A 21,841-nucleotide genomic window follows, 5' to 3' on the forward strand; every position below is an offset into this window, starting at 1 on the left:
TTAAAAATCGGACACCAGCACACCAAAGCCGGATTTAGAGCTCATGGGGCCCTAGGCAAGATACCAGTTTTGGGGCCCCCTCCCTCAATCCATAGTACTACATTTTTATTCCTGATTCATGCCTCTTTTACAGCACTGTGAAGGTCCACTGCGTCCTTGAAACGTCGGATATGTATGTATAATACACTTGCTTTTTCCTAGCTTTTGCAAAGCTTTTCCGAGATAGGCCCCGCTGATTGCCCCTCTATAGCTTTTATTGCCTGTCCATTAAATATCACACTGCCCTCTGACAGCAATCACTCAGCACACTGTCCTCCACCCCAACTCACTCATGTCCCCCATACCACACACACTAAGGGCCATGTTCAATTTGAGGCGAAAAGTCCGAGGTCGGACTTTTCACCATCATCGCCGTTTTTTCTGGGATAAAGTATCGGGCGCGTGCCCGCTTTATCCCCGTATTCAACTAGGATCCGGTGAGAAGATAAGTATCAAAATGTCCTGGGAATTTTCGGGAAATCATCATGGCACCCCCCTAAAGATGATCTGACATGGGAGATCACTATGGGTACCCCCGATTTGGCCTGCTGAAGGTAGTCTGGGTTTTTTAATAGCCGCGGCAGGTGCATAAATGCGCCTGTGAAGAAGTGATGAAGAATAGCACTTGGAAGTAGCTTTTTGCGCGGCATAAATGCGCCTGTGAAGAAGTGATGAAGAATAGCACTTGGAAGTAGCTTTTTGTTTTTGACAAAAAAAACCCTATCAAATTTGGGGTACATGAAAATGGGTGCAAGCATCTTTTTAAGTCCCTAAAGTGATTTTTTTGAAAATTCTTCAAAAATGCACCTGCCGCTACCACCCAAATTCTTTTGACATGAAAGTACATTTTTGGGGGTGTACTTTTGATTTTTTTTAATACAGATTACTTTTAGAAGACACTCCCAGGGCTGCAGACTATTTTTTTTAAGCCTGCACCCCCTAAACCCCAATTCTGTACTTTTTTTCGCCATGTATTACATGGTGAAAACTTATCTCTGTTTTCTAACAAAGACTTTTTACACCTGCGAAAAGTCTTTTTGTAATTGAATGAGGATAAGTGAAACAGGTGAAAATGACGTCATCAGCGATAAATTATTGTCGATAACCCGTTTTCGCAGCCTAATTAATACGGCCCTAAGCCAGTTACTGCCCCCTTGACTGCCTGTCTCACAGCACAACACCCCTCTCCCCTCACAGCACAACACCCCTCTCCCCTCACAGCACAACACCCCTCTCCCCTCACAGCACAACACCTCTCAACACCCTTCTCCCCTCACAGCACAACACCCCTCTCCCCTCACAGCACAACACCCCTCTCTCCTCAAAGTACCAGTCTCCCCTTTCAGCACATCACCTCTTTCCTTACAGCAAAAACACCTCTCGGCGCCCCTTTTCCCTCACAGCACATAACTCTCTTAGCACAGAAACACAGCACAGACCCCCTCCCCTCACATCACCCCTCTCCACTCACAGCACAGAACCCCCACCCGTCACAGCACAGACTCTTCTCCTCATAGACACACTACCCTCATAGCACAGACCCTCCCTCACAGCACAAACCTTCCCCTGCACAGCACATTTCGCTCTGCCCTCTTGGTAACAGCCCTGCCCTCTTAGCACAGGCACTCCATCCTCTCACAGCATAGACCCCATTTCCCTCTTAGCATAGACCCCCCCTCCCTCTGCTCATTCAGCACAAGCCACTCCCACCATAGAACGCTCTCAGCCCAGACCCATCTCCCCAAACCACCTAGACTGCTCTCCCCTAACAACAGACTCCATTTCCCTCTTAGCATAGACCCCCTCCCCTCATAGCACAGACCCCCCTCTCCCTCTAATTCAGAACAGACCACTCACACCATAGAACTCTCTTAGCCCAGACCCATCTCTCCAAACCATTCTAGACTGCTCTCCCCTATCAACCCCTAAACAAACATCGTGACTTACCGGCTCGCGTGAAAAAAGCTGCCGAGCCGCGGCCAATCGCGTGGGAGGAGAGCTGCCGGGGTGCCTCTCATTGGGCCAAGCGGTGAGGGAGGGGGCATGGTAAGATGGGGCCTGGGAGAGACGGCAGACCAACAGCGGCGCTGGGTTTGGGGCTGGTGGTGATGTCCCCTAGCCGCGCACACTTACTGGTGCTGCCGCCGCACGTGAGTCGCAGCGAGGTTGGGGTGTCCCCAGCTGGTGCTCCCCGGGCCGGGCCCGTCACACATAAGGGAAGAGCGGAGGACGCCACACACCCAGCCACTCCCCCTGCGTGGCCGCTCACGTGGGTGTCACTGGCAGCAGTACACAATAATTGTAAGTATAACTTGGACGTGACGTGATGACGTCACGTCGCCCTCACGGATCCATCCAAGCCTCCTGAATGAGGCACAAACACTGCTTGGTGGTAGGGCCGCCGGCTGGCTGTGGTCTGTGACTCCGCCTCCTCCCCCTATAGGTACCGTAGGAGCAGGGCACCAGACGTGTGTGTGCCCTCTCCTTGTCCGGGCAGCAGTTAGTCCCAGCAGCAGCTTTATACACATGGCCGGATTTCGGGAGGAGGGGGGGGGCCCCGACTACAGGCCCCATGGTACCCGCTGGGCCCTAGGCGAATGCCTAGGTTGCCTAGCGGTAAATCTGGCCCTGGAGCACACACACCAAATGTTGTACCACTTTATTACACATACTTCATACTTACCTTGTCCTTGGATGTGCTTGGTTCCCTTGTCCATGTTGAAGTCCAGGGTTTTGGAAAAAAAAAACACACAAACACCCTAGCCTACGGACATGCTGTACATTCTGGTCTCTGCCATCAATGGCACAGAACCCTGCAATGTTTTTTCTTCCTGGTGTTGGGACACAGAGCCTAGCTCCGTCACCGATGCCACCCACAATGCTCCACCCTGTCACAAACTCTCAGACGGATAGTGAATGCTTTCGACACACAGGTCGCAGCCCTCAGGCGAGGTTTCCCTATAAAGGTGCTGGTGTACTTGGTTGCAATGCAGGAGACTTTAGCGTAGTCAACAAGCCAGATCAGAACCAAACAGACGAGATGGTACCAGGGAATAGCAGAGGTCAGAACCAGATATCAACGCAGAACCAGGGGTTAGGCAGAATCAGAGTCACGAACAAGCCACGGTCAGAACCAATAGTCAGGGTATGCACAGGAACGCTGGAGTATGGTAATGGAGCCTATACTCTGGCACTCGAGTGCTCCCAGGAACTTCACAGTTCAAACCCAGCCCCAATCAATATTCCCTATTCTTGCGCCTGCCCCTTTAAATCTTATGCAGAGTCGCGCGCGCGCTCCTATGGAAGCCGTGGTCACCTGCACACAGCCGCCGGGGGAGGAGGAGAACAGCTGACAGCGGTCACCAAGGATCTTCCGCCCGCTGTCCCACGCCAGTCCGGACCCCAGCGTCACCGGACCAGGTAAGAGAGACCTGGATTCAGCGGCACTGTGACATTACCCCCCCTTCTAGGGGTGGGTACCAAACACCCAACAAATGGCCTGTTAGGAAACTTCTGATGGAACCTTCGAAGGAGTGGAGGTGCATGAATATCCGAGGCCTTAACCCAACAATGTTCCTCCGGCCCGTATCCCTACCAATCCACCAGAAATTGAACTGAACCTCGAGACATTCTGGAATCTAAAATCTGTTTAACCTCATACTCCTCTTGATGGTCCACTGGGATTGCAGTAGGAGGGTTGCATTGTCTTGGATATCGATTAAGCACCAATAGTTTCAGAAGAAAGGTATGGAATATGTTGGGAACCCTAAGAGTACCTGGAAGTTTTAAGCGAACAGCCACCAGATTGATGACAAGTAGAATCTGGAAGGGGCCAATGAATCAGGGAGCAAACTTCATGGTGGGCACCTTTAATCGCAAGTGCTTAGTAGATAACCAGACTTTATCACCGTGGTTCAGCACAGGACCTTTCCTTCTTTTCCTGTCCGCCACCCGCTTATACCTGGAAGAGGCTTTACACAAGTTCTTTTTCACCTCCCTCCAAATCCTGAAGAACCGACTTGCTGTGCCACAAACAGCTGGGAGAGATGCTGACTAAAGAGCTGGTACTTCTGGTATCACGGGATGTAGCCCATACTGAATGAAGAATGGAGAGTACCCTGATGACTCATGGTACAAATTATTGTGAGCAAATTCGGCCCATGGCAACAAGGAAACCCAATCGTCTTGATTAGCTGAGACATATATCCGAATTAACTTCTCTTAGTCTTGATTTACGCGCTCCGTTTGACCATTACTATGAGGAAGGTATGCAGATGAAAAACTTAAGTTGATATTAAAGCTTTTACATAACGCCCTCCAGAACCTGGAAGTAAATTGTACGCCATGGTCTAAAACTATGTCTTTGGGAAACCCATGTAGCTTGAAGATTTCCTTTATAAACACCTCAGCCAACCTTGGAGCCGACGGTAACCCTTTTAATGGGACAAAGTGAGCGACCTTGGAGAACCTGTCCACCACTACCCAGATTATATTGAACCCCTGGCAGGAGGGTAGGTCTGTTATAAAGTCCATGGATATATGAGACCAAGGACGATCAGGTAGTGAAAGTGGACATAATAGGGTCCCGCAGGAAGTTGAGGAGGCACCTTATGCTGAGCACAGATGGTACAAGCTGCCACAAAGTCCTTGACATCACGATGTAAATTTGGTCACCAATAACTCATGAGGATCAGTTCCAAAATTCTCCCACTCCCGCATAACCTGAAAAATGTGAAGAATGGGCCCATTGAAGTAACTTAAATCAGAGCTCGGGTGCTACAAATGTTTTCCCTGGCGGGATCTTGACCTTAGTAACTGCAACAAAGCATCCAGGATTTAAAATTGGTTTGTCTTCCTTTACTTCATCTTCCTGGGCAAAATTGAATGCTCGAGACAGGGCAACCTGGACGATAGGTAATAACCAGGTTAAAACGGTAAAAAAACAGTGACCACCTGGACTGGTGATAATTCAGGCAATGAGCAGTTTTGAGATAAGTGAGGTTCTTATGTAAACTGTCACCAGAAATTTTGCCCCCTCCAGCAGATATCTCCACTCTTGCAATGCCAGCTTAATGGCTAGTAACTCCTTATCCCCAACTGCATCATTCTTTTCTGGAGCAGAAAACTTACAGGAAAAGAACCCACAGGAGTACCACTTGCCCCACTCATCCTTCTGTGACAGTACCGCCCCTACTCCCACCGTGGAGGCGTCCACCTCCAAGAAGAAAGGCAGATCATAGTCAGGTTGTCTTAGAATAGGAGCTGACATAAAGCACTGTTTTAAAAGAACAAAGACCTCTCCAGCTGCAGGAAACCATATCCGAGTATCTTGTCCTTTTTTGGTGAGTGCAGTGATTGGAGCTGCTATGATGGAGTAGTTCTTGATGAACTGGCGATAGAAATTGCAGAATCCCAGGAAGCATTGTATTGCTTTCAACCCAACAGGGCGAGGCCAATTAGTAATGGCAGCTAGTTTTGCCGGATCCATCTGCAGTCAGAAATAATGTATCCCAGAAACGTTAGCTCTTTTTGCTTGAAGGAACATTTTTCAAGCTTGCAAAATAGCTGGTTGGCCTGAAGTCGTGTCAGCACTTCGCACACATGCAGGCGACGACTTGTTACATCCTCTGAGAATATTAGGATGTCATCTAAATATAGCACCACGTATTTATAGAGCAAGTCCCTGAAGATGTGAATTATATATTTGAAGACAGCTGGAGCATTGCTTAACCCAAAAGGCATGACTAGGTTCTCGAAGTGACCATCACGAGTATTGAAGGCTGTCTCCCACTCATCTCCAGCCCGAATCCTGAACAAATGATAGGCCCCGCGAAGATCTAGCTTGGTAAAAATCTTGGCTCCCTTAAATTGATCGAAAAGTTCAGATATCAGAGGTAATGGAAACCGGTCTTTAGATGTCAGATATCAGAGGTAATGGAAACCGGTCTTTGATGGTAATAGCATTCAGGCCCCGGTAATCAATGCATGGTTTCAGACCTCCATCCTTCTCTTTGACAAAGAATAGACCAGCACCCACGGGTGATTTGGACTCCCTGATGAACCCGCGTTCCATGTTCTCCTGAATATACTCAGACACTGATTGGGACTCGGGAAGTGAAAGAGGAAAAGTTTTCTCCCGAGGTGGCTTTTTTCCAGGTAATAGATCAATTGAGCAATCCCAGTCTCTATGAGCAGGAAGTGTCTCAGCGGCTTTCTTACTAAAGACATCTCGGAAGGACCAGTATGAAGCTGGAAGGTGAACTGCCGGAGAGATGACTGAACTCCGAATGGCTCGCTGGGGAGGTTTGACGGATGACAAACAGGAACCATGGCATCAAGAATCCCACGACAGAATTTGAGGTTCCTCGCAATCTAGCACAGGAGAATGCTTATGGAGTCAAGGAAGACCCAAGATGACAGGACTCTCGGCTGACGGAAGTATGTAGAATGCTATTGATTCTTGATGGAGAATCCCTACTTCCATGATAATCTCTGTCGTCCGTGAGTTGATGGTCGCTGTAGGAAGTTTATTCCCATCCACCCCGATGACACTGAGAGGCGTTTGAAGTGGCATAATTGGAATTCCTAGCTCTTGAACTTTCTTAGACGTAATGAAGTTGCCATCGGCACCTGAGTCCAGGAAAGCCCTAATGACTTCAGAGAACTTTCCCAGGACCAGGGTCACATCAATGGAGAACTGAGGAACTACACGGTTCTTTGGGGTGTGTTGAAATGTACCCAATCTGACCACCCCTCGATCAGTTAGGCTTTCCCATTTCCCAGGCATTTTGGACAGCCAGAGAGAAGATGACCTGGGTCACCACAATATAAGCAAAGTCTGTTTTTAAACCTCCTTTCTCTCTCTGTGACAGGAAGGGGAGATTTCCCAACCTGCATGGGCTCTTCTGGAGGTTCCACTGGTGCTGTGAAACGTGGAGCGAGCTTGAAGGTGAACAGACGACACTGTTCCTTTTCTCTTGCTCTATCCCTATGGCGAAGATCCACCTGGATACACAGGGAGATCAAGTCATCCAAAGAAGTTGGCAGTTCCCTGGATGCGAGTACATCTTTGAACTCATCGGACAGGCTCTGCATGAATGTGGCAACTAAGGCTTCGTTGTTCCATCCCAATTCTGAAGCAAGGGTTCGGAACTGCACAGCATAATGTCCTGCAGATTGATTGCCTTGTCTCAGCTGTAGAATAGCCGATCCTGCAGAGGATACTGGACGGGCTCATCGAAGACCCTCCGGAAAACCTTCAGGAACTCTGCGCTATTGTTAACCAGAGGATCATTTCTCTCCCATAATGGAGAGACCCAAGCCAAAGCCTGACCGGACAGCAGCGAGACTTTTGTCCTTTCTGACGGGAAATTTGCTGCTTGAACCTCAAATTGAATTGAGTACTGGTTCAGGAAATCTTGACAGTCCTTTGGGTCCCCATCATACTTTGTGGGATTCGGAATGCGTAATGGTGCAGAAGCACTTGCAGCTTATACAGTCACCGTAGGAGGTGGGGCTGATTGTACCGGTGCCAGCTGAGCGGTACTGACTTGTTGCATTAAAGTCTGCAGCCACTGCATAATTTGAGCTTGATCTTGTTCTTGTTTCTCGACTCTAGCAAGTAGGTTCTCGAGCAAGTCTCGGGGCGATGGGTTACCAGCAGCATCCATATTTTTGGGCCAGAGTATTCAGTCACAAACTCTCGGACGGATTGTGGATGCTACCCGTATTCAGTGAATTGGCTAGACCTATTCCTGAGGTGCAGAGTCTAATGTGCCGGCTGTTTTCACCAGGGACCCTCGCAAGAAGGTATGGACTCTGGCACTGGAGTGCTCCCAGGAACTTCTTTATATAGGTCACAGTTCAAACCCAGCCCCAATCAATATTCCCTATCCTTGCGCCTGCCCCTTTAAATCTTATGCAGAGCGGTGTGCTCCTATGGAAGCCGTGCCTGCCTGCACACAGCTGCTGGGGGAGGAGGAGGAGAACAGTTGACAGCGGCTGCCGGGGATCTTCCGCCCACTTTCCCACGCTAGCCCGGACCCCAACGTTGCCGGACCAGGTAAGAGAGACGTAGATTCGGCGGCGCTGTGACACACCCCCACGTCTGATTGGCCCGCTGCTTTTTGAATAATATAGCAGGGGTTACCATCAGTGGGCGAAACCATTGATGGTTCCCCATTGAGGGTTTCATACCATCATGGTTAATCACCAATGTTACCATCAATGGTCAACCCTACTCTTTCCTCCTAGTCTCCGTCAAGTAGCTAACACCAACTCCTCCCCCCAGTCCTTGGTGCCATTTTTTGTGTCCTCTCCATTTTTTTTCTATCCTTGTTTCAGTCCTTTGCATGCTGGGAGCTGTCTTTTCCAGTGAAATTTGTAGACTCCAAGGGGTATATTTACTAAAGTGCAGCTTTTTAGAAGCAACCAGTCAGATTCTAACTATTATCTTCTAGAAGGTGCTAGATAAATGTAAAGTAGAAACTGATTGGTTGCTATGGGCAACATCTCCACTTCTAAAAACTCGCACTTTAGTAAATATATCCCCATGTGTCTGTGTAGAGCCAACATGTTACGCCGACACTGGCTGGGTCTATCTATATTTTTTATATGCATTCTTCTTACCACTTTCCTGGAGAACCAATATGGTTATCTCTTCCTTTTGCTTATTACTAACTTATCTTTCTAAAATCTGAACACCTTTGGGGCGGGTTGCATGTGATGCATCCTGCCAATCATTGCATGCATGCTGACGTAATAATGCCAGGTCGCTTAAATAGAATAAAAAAGGATAGCTCTCCCAATTAGTGCTGTGCTTTGTGATAGAAGGACTTACAGGTGCTAGGAGGATTCGATTGGATTCCTCTCACAGCACTTTGTGAATATAAAACCATTGGCTGCTATTGGGCAATGCCATCTAAAGATGGTGTTGCCCATCGCACCCAGGCCCTGGAATGTACTTGATCCATATAAGGTAAGTGGCCAAATCCTCCGAAAACGTCATTTTCAGAGGTTTGACTGCAAAAACCGCATTGATGCATCTTGCCCTTGTTCTGGTAAATGGACAAATCTGAAGATTTGAATATTTTAATTTACGCTGTAAAAATTTTAATGATTTTAGGCCTAATTAAATGGTGAATGGGATTGAAAGTAAATTTTCAGCTTTCAATTTGACTTTTCAATCTTTAACTATTTGGGATTGGGATGGAGCATGATTATATCTGGTTATTAGATGAAATTATTGTTGAGCCTGGAGCAATAGAGTTGGCTTCTGCCATTTCTGACACTATTAGGACTGCTAATGAACTACTGTAACCTGGAGACTTGCACGCATTGCACATTGCTCTATTACTCTCTTCTGAAATAGAAAAGAATGTAATTCATCCATAATGCAGTTGAAATGTAATAAGTTGTACAATGGAAGAGTAATATGTGAGCAGAGTAACCCCTTTATTATCTGCAGCAAGGAAACCGCTACAAGAGAGGATTACTAATCTCTGCTCCCGTGCTCAGTGACAAATTGACAAAGACAGATGGAATCTTCTGACAATCCTGCTCATCCTTCTGTAAGATGACATAGTGCCTGTGTCACTAGCATGGCAGATTAGCCAATAGAAATCAATCTTTGACACCACTACAAATCAGTGGAGCAAAGCCCCAAATCCATTCCGCCTGTGCCCAGGAGGCACCAAAAAGATTTAGTGAATGGCGGCAGACACATATACCCTTAGAGACCCTCTGGTTAATACCAAATGGGTAGTTTAATAAAAGGATGGTCTGGTGATGAAGATTAAGCACGCATCTCCATGTCAGGTTCAAACTCACTAACTAACGTTGTACCTTTTAGAAGACTATTTATTATTTATTGGCAAGTTTTTCCAATAAATAGCAATTAATATTGCAGTAGTAGTTCACCAATGCTAGCACCAGTCCTTTCTGCAGGACTCATTGCCAAGTGGGCTGATACTCTTGCCGCTGAGCCTCAGGGATGAGATCATTACAAGCACTCACAGGAGGGTACCGAACTACAGTAATTATGTAACCACCACTTGGAGGAAAGCTGGTTAATCCTTAAAATGAAATGATAAATTAGATAAAACTAGAGTAGAGTTTTTTTTAATAATTGTTTTTTTCATGTAGAAATAAAATTATTATTAGTTAGTTAAAATAAATTCAAATTCAGCAATACAGATACAGGGCATGATTCAGACCCGGTCACGAGCACTGAGCGCTCGCAACCGGGTTGATGTTTGCCCACTGGGCATGCGCACGACGAAGCCGGCTCCATCGTGCGCATACGCGAGACCCGGCTAGTGACGGATGCTCCGTCACTCCGGGTCTCGCACCAAAGGGGGCGAGCTGTCGATGGTGATTGACAGCTCGCCCCGTTTGGTAGGCGGGCAGGGGGGTTGGCTGGCCAAACGAAGGTGTTCCCGAAGGCTATTAGAGCCAGAATCTCTCTGGGGCTTCTCTCTGGGGCTAGCGGCCACGAGACCCTACCACAAGGGTCTCGTCAGAAGCCCGATGGTCGCGATGGTCTTGACCATCGTGACCATCATCCTGGCTGCTCGTTATAGCTGTGGGTGGTCACCCACAGCTATACGAGCGGCCAGGAGGCCGCACAAAAAAAAACAAAAAAAAAAACGCCCAGATTCAGAGCGAGCGCTCTTTCACTCTTTCAGATCTTCCGTCTCTGAATCAGGGCCACAGACCCTAAAGGTATTGGTAAAAAGTGCACTTACATTTGAATTATGAATATACACTTTGCAAAAGTAGTACATCATAAGTGTTTTCTTTCCCTTTAGTTATATTTTGCTATTTTCCCAAACTATTTGTTTGGTTGCCAAGAGAAGCCATTGTTGGCGCCTGAAGTGGATGTGTCAAATGTATTCAGCTTTGGCAGGGAGCGAGATGCCAGCAGGGGGCAGATAAGCAGCTGAGCTGAATCCTACAAAGCAATGGATTATGAATGTGTTTGTGAGACGGCATAGAGAATTGAGAAGCACGTTGTTTGTCTCTATGAAAAAACAAAGACTAAACAGAACACATGATATGAAATGAGGAATAGAGTAAGGTGAAAACGATACTATTTGAAACCCATGCTGGTATAGTTAAATCATGCAAAACATGCTGTCCTAACAGCTATTAGTAAAGAAGAGAAAAATACAGGCAGTGAATTACAGCTTTGTCTATTTATCTAACCTGCCATGTGAGCGAGCTATTGTTCTGTTACCTAATTGTGGGGTAAGGGAATGAGGGTACATAAACCATGGAATTTCCCCTTTTGTTATCATCCAGCTGTGCTTATGTGCTGGTATACTGCAAGTACCATCAGTTCAGCCTGACAGATTTTCCAACAGTGGATGGACTTTAAATGCTGGGCGCTGTGTTTTTTAATGGACTCATTGCTTGAAAAACTGTCATGATATACAGATGTCACGTTTACCACAGAAATGAATTATATCTATGGGGCTGATTTAGGGGTAAATTTACTATTGGTCGATTTGCAGGTCGATTTGAGGAGTGATTTAGCACTTCTCAAATCGACTCAAATCGCATGCAGTGAAAACTGTTTTTTCACTGCATTTACTATTAGTCGATGTGTTTTGCGATTTGCAAAACAAATTCGATTTGAGTCGGTTTTGAAGAGTGATTTGCTGTTCGATTTGGCAAGTTCATGTCCAAATCGAATGGCAAATCACCCTTCAAATCACTCTTCAAATCCCCGACACAACGAACTGCTATGGGCTATGGGAAGCAGAGCTGGTTCTGGATTTACAGGGAAAAATTTGCGTAGGGTTCCCCTGTAAGATCCAGAACCAGCCCTGGACCCTTTCTAATGGGGGACTGATGCCACAGCCAGGTTAGCCCTATCACCGGGCCTCCCAGCCGCAGCATCAGCCCTGACCGTTAGTCAGCCAAGGCCAGGGATCCCTGGGGAGTTGGAGACCCCTTTAAAAAAAGGGGTCTCCCTCTCCAGGGCACCCCTAGCCTGGGCTGATAGCCCGGGGCTATCCCTGCCACCCCTGGGCGGTGGGTGGCGGGTTGATTGTGACAGTGTGGTGTAAAATTAGAAGTGAAAAAACATTGTCTTTCCAGTATAACTGCAGGTCCCAACAAGCCTCCCCCGCATGCTGGTACTTGGAGAACCACAAGTACCAGCATGCGGGGCATTAAGGGCCCACTGGGACTTGTGGTTCACCTGTAAAGAAATGTTCCAAGAAACACAAACACACCTTACAAAGTTAAAGTTTAATACATGCATACACACTCACACATACTCACCTATATTACCTTGAGTGGTCCCTTTCTCCAGTAGGCATCCATGGGTTAAAATAATAAAACGAAAAAACTGAACCCTCCCATTAAGGAGTAATCAGTCTAACCAGACTGATTACTCATTCCCGAATGAAGCGCACAGACGCGGCTTCATCCTTTGAAGCTCCGTGTGTGTGCGTTCATTGGCTGAGAGAGGTCAGGCCCCGCCTCTCAGCCAATGAACAGCTCCCTCCATTGTAGTCAATGGTGGGAGCCGCAGGATCAATTTTAGTAACCCTGCGGGTCCCACCATTGAGTACAATGGAGGAGCCGTTCATTGGCTGAGAGGCAGGGCCTGACCTCTCTCAGCCAATGAACGCACAGACACGGAGCTTCAAAGGATTGCTGGGACCTGCAGTTCTACTGGAAAGACAATGTTTTTTCACTTCTAATTTTACACCACACTGTCACAATGAACCCGCCACCCACCGCCCAGTGGTGGCAGGGATAGCCCTGGCTATCAGCCCAGGCTAGGGGTGCCCTGGAGAGGGAGACCCCTTTTATGGAAGGGGTCTCCAACTCCCCAGGGATCCCTGGCCTGGGCTAACTAATGGTCAGGGCTGATGCTGCGGCTGGGAGGCCCGGTGATAGGCTCCCCTGGCTGTGGCATCAGTCCCCTGTTAGAAAGGGTCCAGGGCTGGTTCTGGATATTACAGGGGAACCCTACGCAAATTTTTCCCTGTAAATCCAGAACCAGCTCTGCTTCCCATAGCCCAGTGCTGGTTGTATTAAGTACAGGGAGACCCTACGTCATTTTTTCCCTGTACTTAGTCAATCAGAACTGGGTTGGCAAAGTCGGGACCTCACATAAATTTTTTTCTTAATTTAACTGTTTAATTGCTTTTTACAGTGAGATACATGCAGGCATCTCACTGATATCTGCATGTATCTGTGTGAATCCGACCTGCTCATGCTCAAATCGAAAGCATGAAGCAAGTCTATTGTATTGGGGATTTGAAGAGTGATTTGAAGGCCGATTTTGAGGTCGATTTCAAATCGAATGATAGTAAATAAGGGTTTTGTGTGTTGGGCTATGTAAAAGTACCAATGTTTTACCGATGGTCGATTTGAGGGTGATTGAGTCCAAAGTCGATATGAAGTCCAATTTTACATGCGATTTGGCTTTTAGTAAATACTCAAAACCAAAATCGAATCCAAATCGAATGAAAATCGCACCTCAAATCACTCAAAATGCCAAATCGACCTTTAGTAAATTTACCCTTTAAGGAGCGTACACACTAGACGATATGCTCCCTGAGCGATATTGTCTAGTGTGTCCCCGGCAGGGTGTGCTCAGTGTCGTTCAGGACATTGAGCACACACGCTGAATGATATCATTAACAATATCGTTCAGCGCTGGGCTCTCTCCCCCATTCCCCAACTTGCAACAACCTGACAATATCGTCAGGTTGGCCTGCATGTTAACCCGATGAACGATAATGATGGACGACCCACGGGAATGTGCATCGTCGTTATCGTTCATCGCTTTGGTGTTAAAAATGGACGACTGAACGATAACGATATCGTTATCGTTCAGTCGTCCACTTTAATCGCCCAGTGTGTACGCACCTTTAGAGTTAAATTCAAAATGTGCCCATGTGTATAAATTGCAGCTGAGCAAATCATGAAGTGCTGCTAATGGGACAAATCCTGCCCTCCCTGCAATCTGCACAAAGCTCTATTGTACATTGTGTTTTAGAGATTTGGATTATCCTGTGCCTCCCTCACCACTCTAAGGGGCCAATTTTACAATATCCTTTTTTTTTGCTCTGATAAGTTAACTTTTTTTATATCAACACTTATCACGGCAATAAGAAAAGAGCCTGAAGGCTAAAAAGGTAAAGCAACTGCGCATGCACCAGCAGTGATAGGCTTAATCAGGGCCGTAACTAGGGTAGTGCGACCAGTGCCATGGCACAGGGCACCGCAGGGCAGGGGGTGCTGTTCGGGCCTGTCAATTTTCCTGTTTATTATCATTCTCACGTCTTTTATCCCCAGCATCTCCTGTCCTCCCCTATCTCTTCCCTGGCCCTTCCCCATGAGGCCATGGCCCTTTTTCAGGTGCACTATCTTATGTCCCTATTTAAAAAATGGGGGGGGGGGGCAATGCTCTCTCCGGCACAGGGCACCAAAAAGTCTAGTTACGGTTCTGGGCTTAATAAATAGGCCCCTAAATCTGATTGTGCATTTAGATAAATCCACTTTCTGACTGTACTGCTATCTCTCATTTGTACAACAAGAGGGAGGATTCCGCACAGAACCTAATTTAATACTTAATTATTGTTTGCGTACCAATCATAATGCATCCATGGCATCTCATATATCATTATTCATCGTTGGTGCTGCTCCCAAAGACTGGGATGTAACATACAACACCAAAAAAGAAGAAAGGAAAGAAAGGGCTTGTTGCTCATGCTCTCTTAGTTAAAAATTCCTATTGAGTTCACATAAAATTTAACTCTTAATATATGCAATTAAAATTGAGGGACACCCATACTACACATTGTTCAACACAAATTATATGAATAGATAGAAGAGTAGAATCACTAGGTATTGATATTAAATGTATAGTGTGTAGATGTACCAGGTGTAAAGATTGAAACACCTGAAAATTATATGGTGAAAATATTCGGTTAAGGTACCATAATTCCTATAATTTCATAATATCATACTGATTATACAAAAAGGTTAGTACCCTGGTAATGTACTATGGACGTGGTACATCAAATAATCAAGTCCAATAGTTATATAAAAACAGAAAGGTTTTATTAAACAGTTTAAGATATAGTACAATTACAATGTTGTATACCATTCTATTACGAATTTTTCTCCTATATTCATTGACCTACAGCACCCAGTATTATCAGGTGGTCTCCCATCCCAGTACTGACCAGGCCCAATGCTATATAGCTTCCAAGATCAGACGAGATTGGGCATATCCCATATGGTATTACCTCCTTGAAGAAGGCAGAGCCCCTGCCGAAACGCGTCAGAGACCCCCTACATTCTGACACCACAGCCAGCTTACACCAGAGCTCTTCATTCCTGCGGAGAACTCGGTCAAGCCTTGCTGCTTCCAGAACCCTCTCTACCCACCACCCGCAGGGCCGCACTGGGCATCACACCTAGCAAACCCCTGCGCACCCCTCTTGATCACCACTCCACCTGCTAGACCCAGGCGACCATGCAACGCCGCCTGGGAGCAACCAACACCAGCTCCACTCACAGCTGTTTATCCAGCAGCAGTCCCTAAGCGATCCACACCAGCAGGCACCCACCAGGCAGCGGGAACAGAACGCCAGCAACGCGGTGCACCAAGCCCCACAGTGCACCAGCAAGCCACTACCACACACAGAGCTTACTCCAACCGCTGACACCGCAGCAGCCATCCAACACCGCATCTGCAAAAGGAAACTCTATCACCAGCTACCAGCAGCCCAAGCCTTTTTCACCAACAAATCCTACCGGTAGGTAAGTGACTCCGAGACTTATACCCCTGCGCGGGACGCCGCCAGGGTGTACATCCACAACCGCCAGACCCTCTGCCAACCCACCACTCCCCTCCCCCTGAGACATCCTAAGACTGTTGACCAAAGGTCCAGCAGGGGTAACGTGCCGGTCTATTGAACTGCACGGAAAGGAGCCCCCTAAAAGGGTCCACTCACCTCCCCAGTCTCCACCCACACACACCCCTAAGTGGATCGCTCACCCCACCTGGGTGCCTGGGACCGAACAGGATTAGTACTGTTTTTTTTCCAATAAACCCTTTGGCCCCCATTTCTGCCTCTGTCTTCATTTCCTCACCCACCACCTCCAGTCCTAGACCCCCTTCCCTCTCTACACCCCATCACTCCACACACAACATTGAACACAAAAGACCACAACACACTATTACTCCAGCATTACAGCCATAGGGCGAGCGCACCCTCCGCACCCTCTACCCCATTCTATCGTTACACAGGACCCGGTACTCCTGCTTTTAGGAAGGTGCAGCACCCCGACACAAACAATACATCTCACATCCCATCTGCCCATACAGCAGAGCGCAGTTCTAACCCATCATTGGCTGTAGGTATAGTTTGTCAGCTGGAGAAGTATAGGCACCCAGGTACACGTACAGAGCAAGAGTAATTGTAGGACTATCTCATATAAGAAATCCACTTTATTAAATAAAATATAATTCCAAAAAAATATTGCATAGGCGTACTTTAATTGTTTCCCTTGCAAATTATCACATATAAGTCACATTCATGTTATGTATATCTCTTGGTTCTTATAAAGTATTCCAAGCTGACAGACAGATTTAGACATAGAAATAAGTAACATCAAAGATTGTCACATAAAGTCAATTGTGTGGATACATCAAACAACAATGGGCCTGATTCAGAGCCGTTCGCTATTTGCGGTCGTTCGTTCAAAAACAAGGGGTGGCTATTCAAATGATCCGTTCGCAAATTGCAGTCTGTTCCCACCTCTAAGTCTGAACGAGCAAGCAAAACATACGCTCGTTTATTTGATAAAAACGCCCCCTGGCCGCACGCACCATACGTCATGTCCGCTATTTATTAGATTAATCGAGTACATCGTACAGCGTATGAACTGCTCGCTATTCTTGTGGTTGGTGTTTTCAACCGCTATTTTGCGAGCAGTTCTGAGTTAAAAAAAACCAAGTGACGTGGTCAATGACGCTGCTTCGTTAATTATGCACACCCTTAAAACGCCCGTTTTGACCTTTAAGCATGCCTGCGTTCGGATCTCCACTCCCCGTTTTCAAGCACCTTCCCCTGTTACCACCCACATACGCCTCATTCTGTCACTCAAAATAGCAGGCCCTCGCTATATTGCGTACCAACGATTTTCGGCCGCACTGACTGGTTCGAGCATGCGTACTAAAAACCGTACGCATGCGCAGATGTGCGAACATCGCTCGGAACGAGCGTACTGCCGCTAGCGAGTGGCTCTGAATGAGGGCCAATGTCTCTATCAGTCTTCACATTTTTTCCGATATTTTATGATTGTTACCAATGTAGTAGAGTTATTCAAGCAGAAAAATAACAGTGTAAACAATTATATATTTAAGAGTCTGCATGTGAGAGTCTATACTCGCAGCTGCTAGCAATATCAGCACTGGTAGATCATGTATACATATGCTGGCTGCAGAAGTGCCACTATGAAAATAGCAATCTACACATTCTTATAGGTTATTGCCAGTATAGCAGAATTGTTCCAGCAGAAACATAGTAATGCATACAATTGTATACATCTGAGTCTGCAAATGAGAATCTATCATCACAGCTGCTAAAAATATCAGCACTGAAAGATCATATATACATATATAGGATGCATGCATAGGTTCCACTATGAGAGTAGCAGTATCTACTTCTACTGCTACTCTCATAGTGGAACCTATGCATCCTGTACCCATCACCCAGCAGCACAGATCACAGAGGCAGCCAACAACACCCATCACCCCTCTACCACACAGCAGTCCTCATCCAGCACCCCTCAGCACAGCACCCTTCAGACAGAATCCCTCTGCCCTCTCCCAGCACAGCACCCCTCACCCAGCAGCACAGATCACAACCACACCCAACACCAATCACCCCTCACCCGGCCAGCGCGAAGCACCAGCACCCCTCACAGCAGTCAGCTTAACCCTCACTACATGCTGAGCTGACTTTAACTAAAACTGGCTGGCTACCTGTGCATCCGTCCCTGATTTTTGCAGCTCCTGCTGAACCCTCCTCACTGTGCTTTGTGGAGCTGGAGCTGGCAGGCTGCAGGGAGTTAGTGCAATCTCAGCCTGTTATACTCCATAAAGGCCCATGGGAGGAGGAGCTGCTGTGGCTGGGCATGCACAGCAGCCCTCCAGAGACCAGCAGCCATTTTTGATCATGCCCTGCGCCCCCACTGTGCAGAGTCTGCTATTCTGCTATAACCTCCCTGGATCTGCTTGCTCCCGCAGTGACAGCCCACTGTTGCTGGCTGCGAGGTGCCAGCTGCAGCCTGATTGGAGGTGCCTTAGTGCCTGCCCCAAACCTCCACCAACCACCAGTGCTAGGTGGGCTAGGATGCCCCTAGGCATTCCAAATGCCCTAGGCATTTGCTTAATTTGTCTATGCCTAGGGCCGGCTCTGGCTATCTCTCCAGTTAGTGTTAAGCTTTCATCATGGTACTGCCCGCATACCCAATAAACATTGTAAAGTAATACAGTGGCATATACATCATGGGTACAAAGCATGTTGTGCACACTGGCATAAGAATCAACAGCACCCTGTGACAACTCTTTATTTTGTAGCAATTCCTGGATCCAAACCTGTACTGGGGCAAGGGAGCATAGAGCATTGTCTGGCCCTGGCATCGGTGGCCTTTCTGGTGGTTGGCACTTTCCAGTAGAGTTATAATAAAATACCTATTTTAAATTTAAGATGTGCGATGGCAAAGAGCGTAAGGGCCTGTCATTTGTCTTACTCTAATCTCTCATCTTATTCATATAAATAAAGCAACTGGGATACATATGAAATTACTAGCATACACTGAAAACTATTTGTACTTCTGTGTGTTACTGAGTCTGAGGGGTCTATTTACTAATAAGTGAACAGTGATTAGGTACCAGCCAATCAGCTCCTAACTGTCATTTTTCAAACACAGCCTGTGACATGGCAGTTAGGAACTGAGTGACTGGTACCTTATCAGCGTTCACTTTATCTCCTAACACAGTTTAGTAAATAGACCCCTGAATCTGATTAAAAATGACTCTGATGTGAGGAGCCGTGGCTTTTCCTCACACCATGTTCCATTATGCTTCATCTGCAACTTTGTATGTGTGTAATAACAATTCTTATGCGGTTAAAGCCGAAACCTAGTTGTGTGAGCGGATTTTCTCTGCATCTGCAAAGCAAATAAAATGCAAAATTGAAAGAAAAATATGGCGCGCTACTTGTCTCGGAACCCATATGGTGTAAAGATGCTCAGTGTATGAGGACACATCTGTATCAGCTGGAGGATTCAACACACAGTCAGCCGATCAGAAACAGGTAAGTAGTACTGCTGTGTAATCTTCATCACAACAATCTTTACATTATGACACACATATGTAGTAAAGAAATGTGTATATTTATATTCAAATCTAATCAAGGGTCATTGTGTGCCTTTTTATAGTAGCCTAAGGAGCTCAGCACTTACCCTGTCACCAGCGTTCACAGAGCGAATTGTTCCTCATGTGTCAAGTGCTGAGCAGTTACGCTGCCTGCTGTGTGGGGGGAACTGCACGGCATGATTGTGACATTTTCATGGCTAATTCTGTGTGTCATTAGCCCTGGAAACCTGCATTATGCTGGGCCCTTAATACTTCTGAGCCCTGTGGCTGCCACATTGTCTGCTACGGTAATTGTTGCACACTTGCCTTCAGATTATTGGAATATCACAAAAATATAATTTATCCTTTTGAGCAATTTTATACTATCACAAAGGTATTGGGACAATTTGCCAGATGAATTCTGACAGGGCTTGTAATGTATTGTAATTAAATTTGGGATTGCCATTATACAGCTAAATGTATAAAAAAAAAAGCAGTTTAATACAACAGGGTTGAGGGGATTGCTGTGTGTTCTAATCAAAATGCAAACTCACAGTTTAATATGTCATTTACAAGTTGGTAATTGAGTGAATTAATCAGTGATTCATACTGAGATAGTTGTGTATACAAATATAGAACTGGCTGCTGTAAGTGAGGATCTTCAGCAAGTAACTGAACCAGTTTTTATATTCACATTTTCCAAAGCACAATGCTAATGCCATCCATCTATCAGTGATTGTTCATCGACGATTGTTTTTATTGAACTGATTTCCTGTACATATAACCTACATGTATACTCTAATTTCACAAATGTAGTGGCTCCCAGATGCTGAGGAGGTGACGACTTTACAAATGACAGCCTGAATCTTCCAGCACACCCCAGCTCCCAGATGCTGCTCTCTGCATCTTGACATGACAGTGGTGCTTAATCTTTTAGGGATGCAGTTGCTCGGGTTATATTCCTGTGGGGCCTGGGAATGGCCCTGCCAATAAACCTGTGCTCTTTTTATTGTTATTGATGCAGTTAAGGCATCTCAGGCTTACATGCAAGCAAGTGCGGCCGGCAGACGCTTGTGATAAAGTGCAGGAGTTGGTTTTTATCTCCTGCACAGAGAGAGCTGGGAGCTTTTTATATTTTTACCAGAGGTGACAAGCTAAATGGGGTTATCAGTTAGGCACCGTATTAAGTAATTGCTCAAATATCTAGCAAGTATAGGTCCTGATAACAGTGGGGCTGATGCAGAGTGAGTATTACTCCAGAATGCATAGTGTACCGTGTGTAAAGTTCATCTGTACATAGCCAGAAAGTGCAATTGCAGACTCTTGGCAGTTAAACCAAACCTGAGAGGCGGGATGGGAGAGGGAAGGGGTTATGCATACTTGCCGACTATTTAATATTCCTCCCCAGAAGAAGCTCGGGGAGGTGAAGCAGGTAGGCAGAGTTGGGGGCGGGGCCTGCCGGATTGCTTTGTTAAGCCCCCCTCGCGTGAATCACACCATTAACCCCGCCCCTTTTAGGAATTCACTGCGATTATGCATACTTCAACTGGGGGTGGGGCTAAATGATGCTATTCTCATACAATCTCGTCATTAGGCCCCGCCCCCGATACTCAGAACCACCTATCCACGCTAACATTCTCCCAATTGCCTACTCTTCAGTGGGTGCGGGGGGAACCATGGAATAATATTTTCGCCATTTGTTTTTTCTAAATGTGGTATTGTTTTGTTATGTGTGATTTGTGATCATACGGTGTTTCCGTGATCGCGGGTAACAATAGTGTATTTATCTTACACTTTTATTAATATCTATTAAAGGTTATGTATTAATATAGCTTATTATTCATTGTCATAGATTCCATTTTTTCAGTGATTTATTTTTCTACTATTTAAGAGTGCACCAGCAAGACTATATTTGTCCTTTTTGCTTCTCTGCAAAATATTAAATAAATACTGGCTACGTTTACATGTAGCCTACAAATGCTGAACAGCTTTATTTTTAAACTGGAATTAAGATTTCAGTTTGGATACACCCCTCCCAAATTTAAGTTTCTCTGTACATTTTAAATCTGTCCCACGTGCAGTGCAGCATGGCTTTACCAAGATGCAGTTACTTGCTCTTTCTTACTCTATTCCCAAATCTGAATCAGGCCCTCTCTATGCTGCAGATGTTATTCTGCTCCAGTCCCTGGCTCTGGTGACATGGGAAGGTGCTTGTGAACGGAGGAGTGGTGCTGCGAACGCAGACGTGTCTGGGCATCTAAACGGCATTTTATGGGTGTGCATAATTAGCTTGGAGGCATCATTGTACACGTCACTTGGTTGTATTTCAGCCTGCAGTGATCTCAGTGCTTGCGGTGGGGTAGGGTCTACCTCAAGCGCTGCATGCAGCTACGATGGCTCTCG

Source organism: Taudactylus pleione, unplaced genomic scaffold (genome assembly GCF_031769625.1).
Source record: "Taudactylus pleione unplaced genomic scaffold, aTauple2 ptg000016l, whole genome shotgun sequence".
NCBI classification, from domain to species: Eukaryota; Metazoa; Chordata; class Amphibia; order Anura; family Myobatrachidae; genus Taudactylus; species Taudactylus pleione.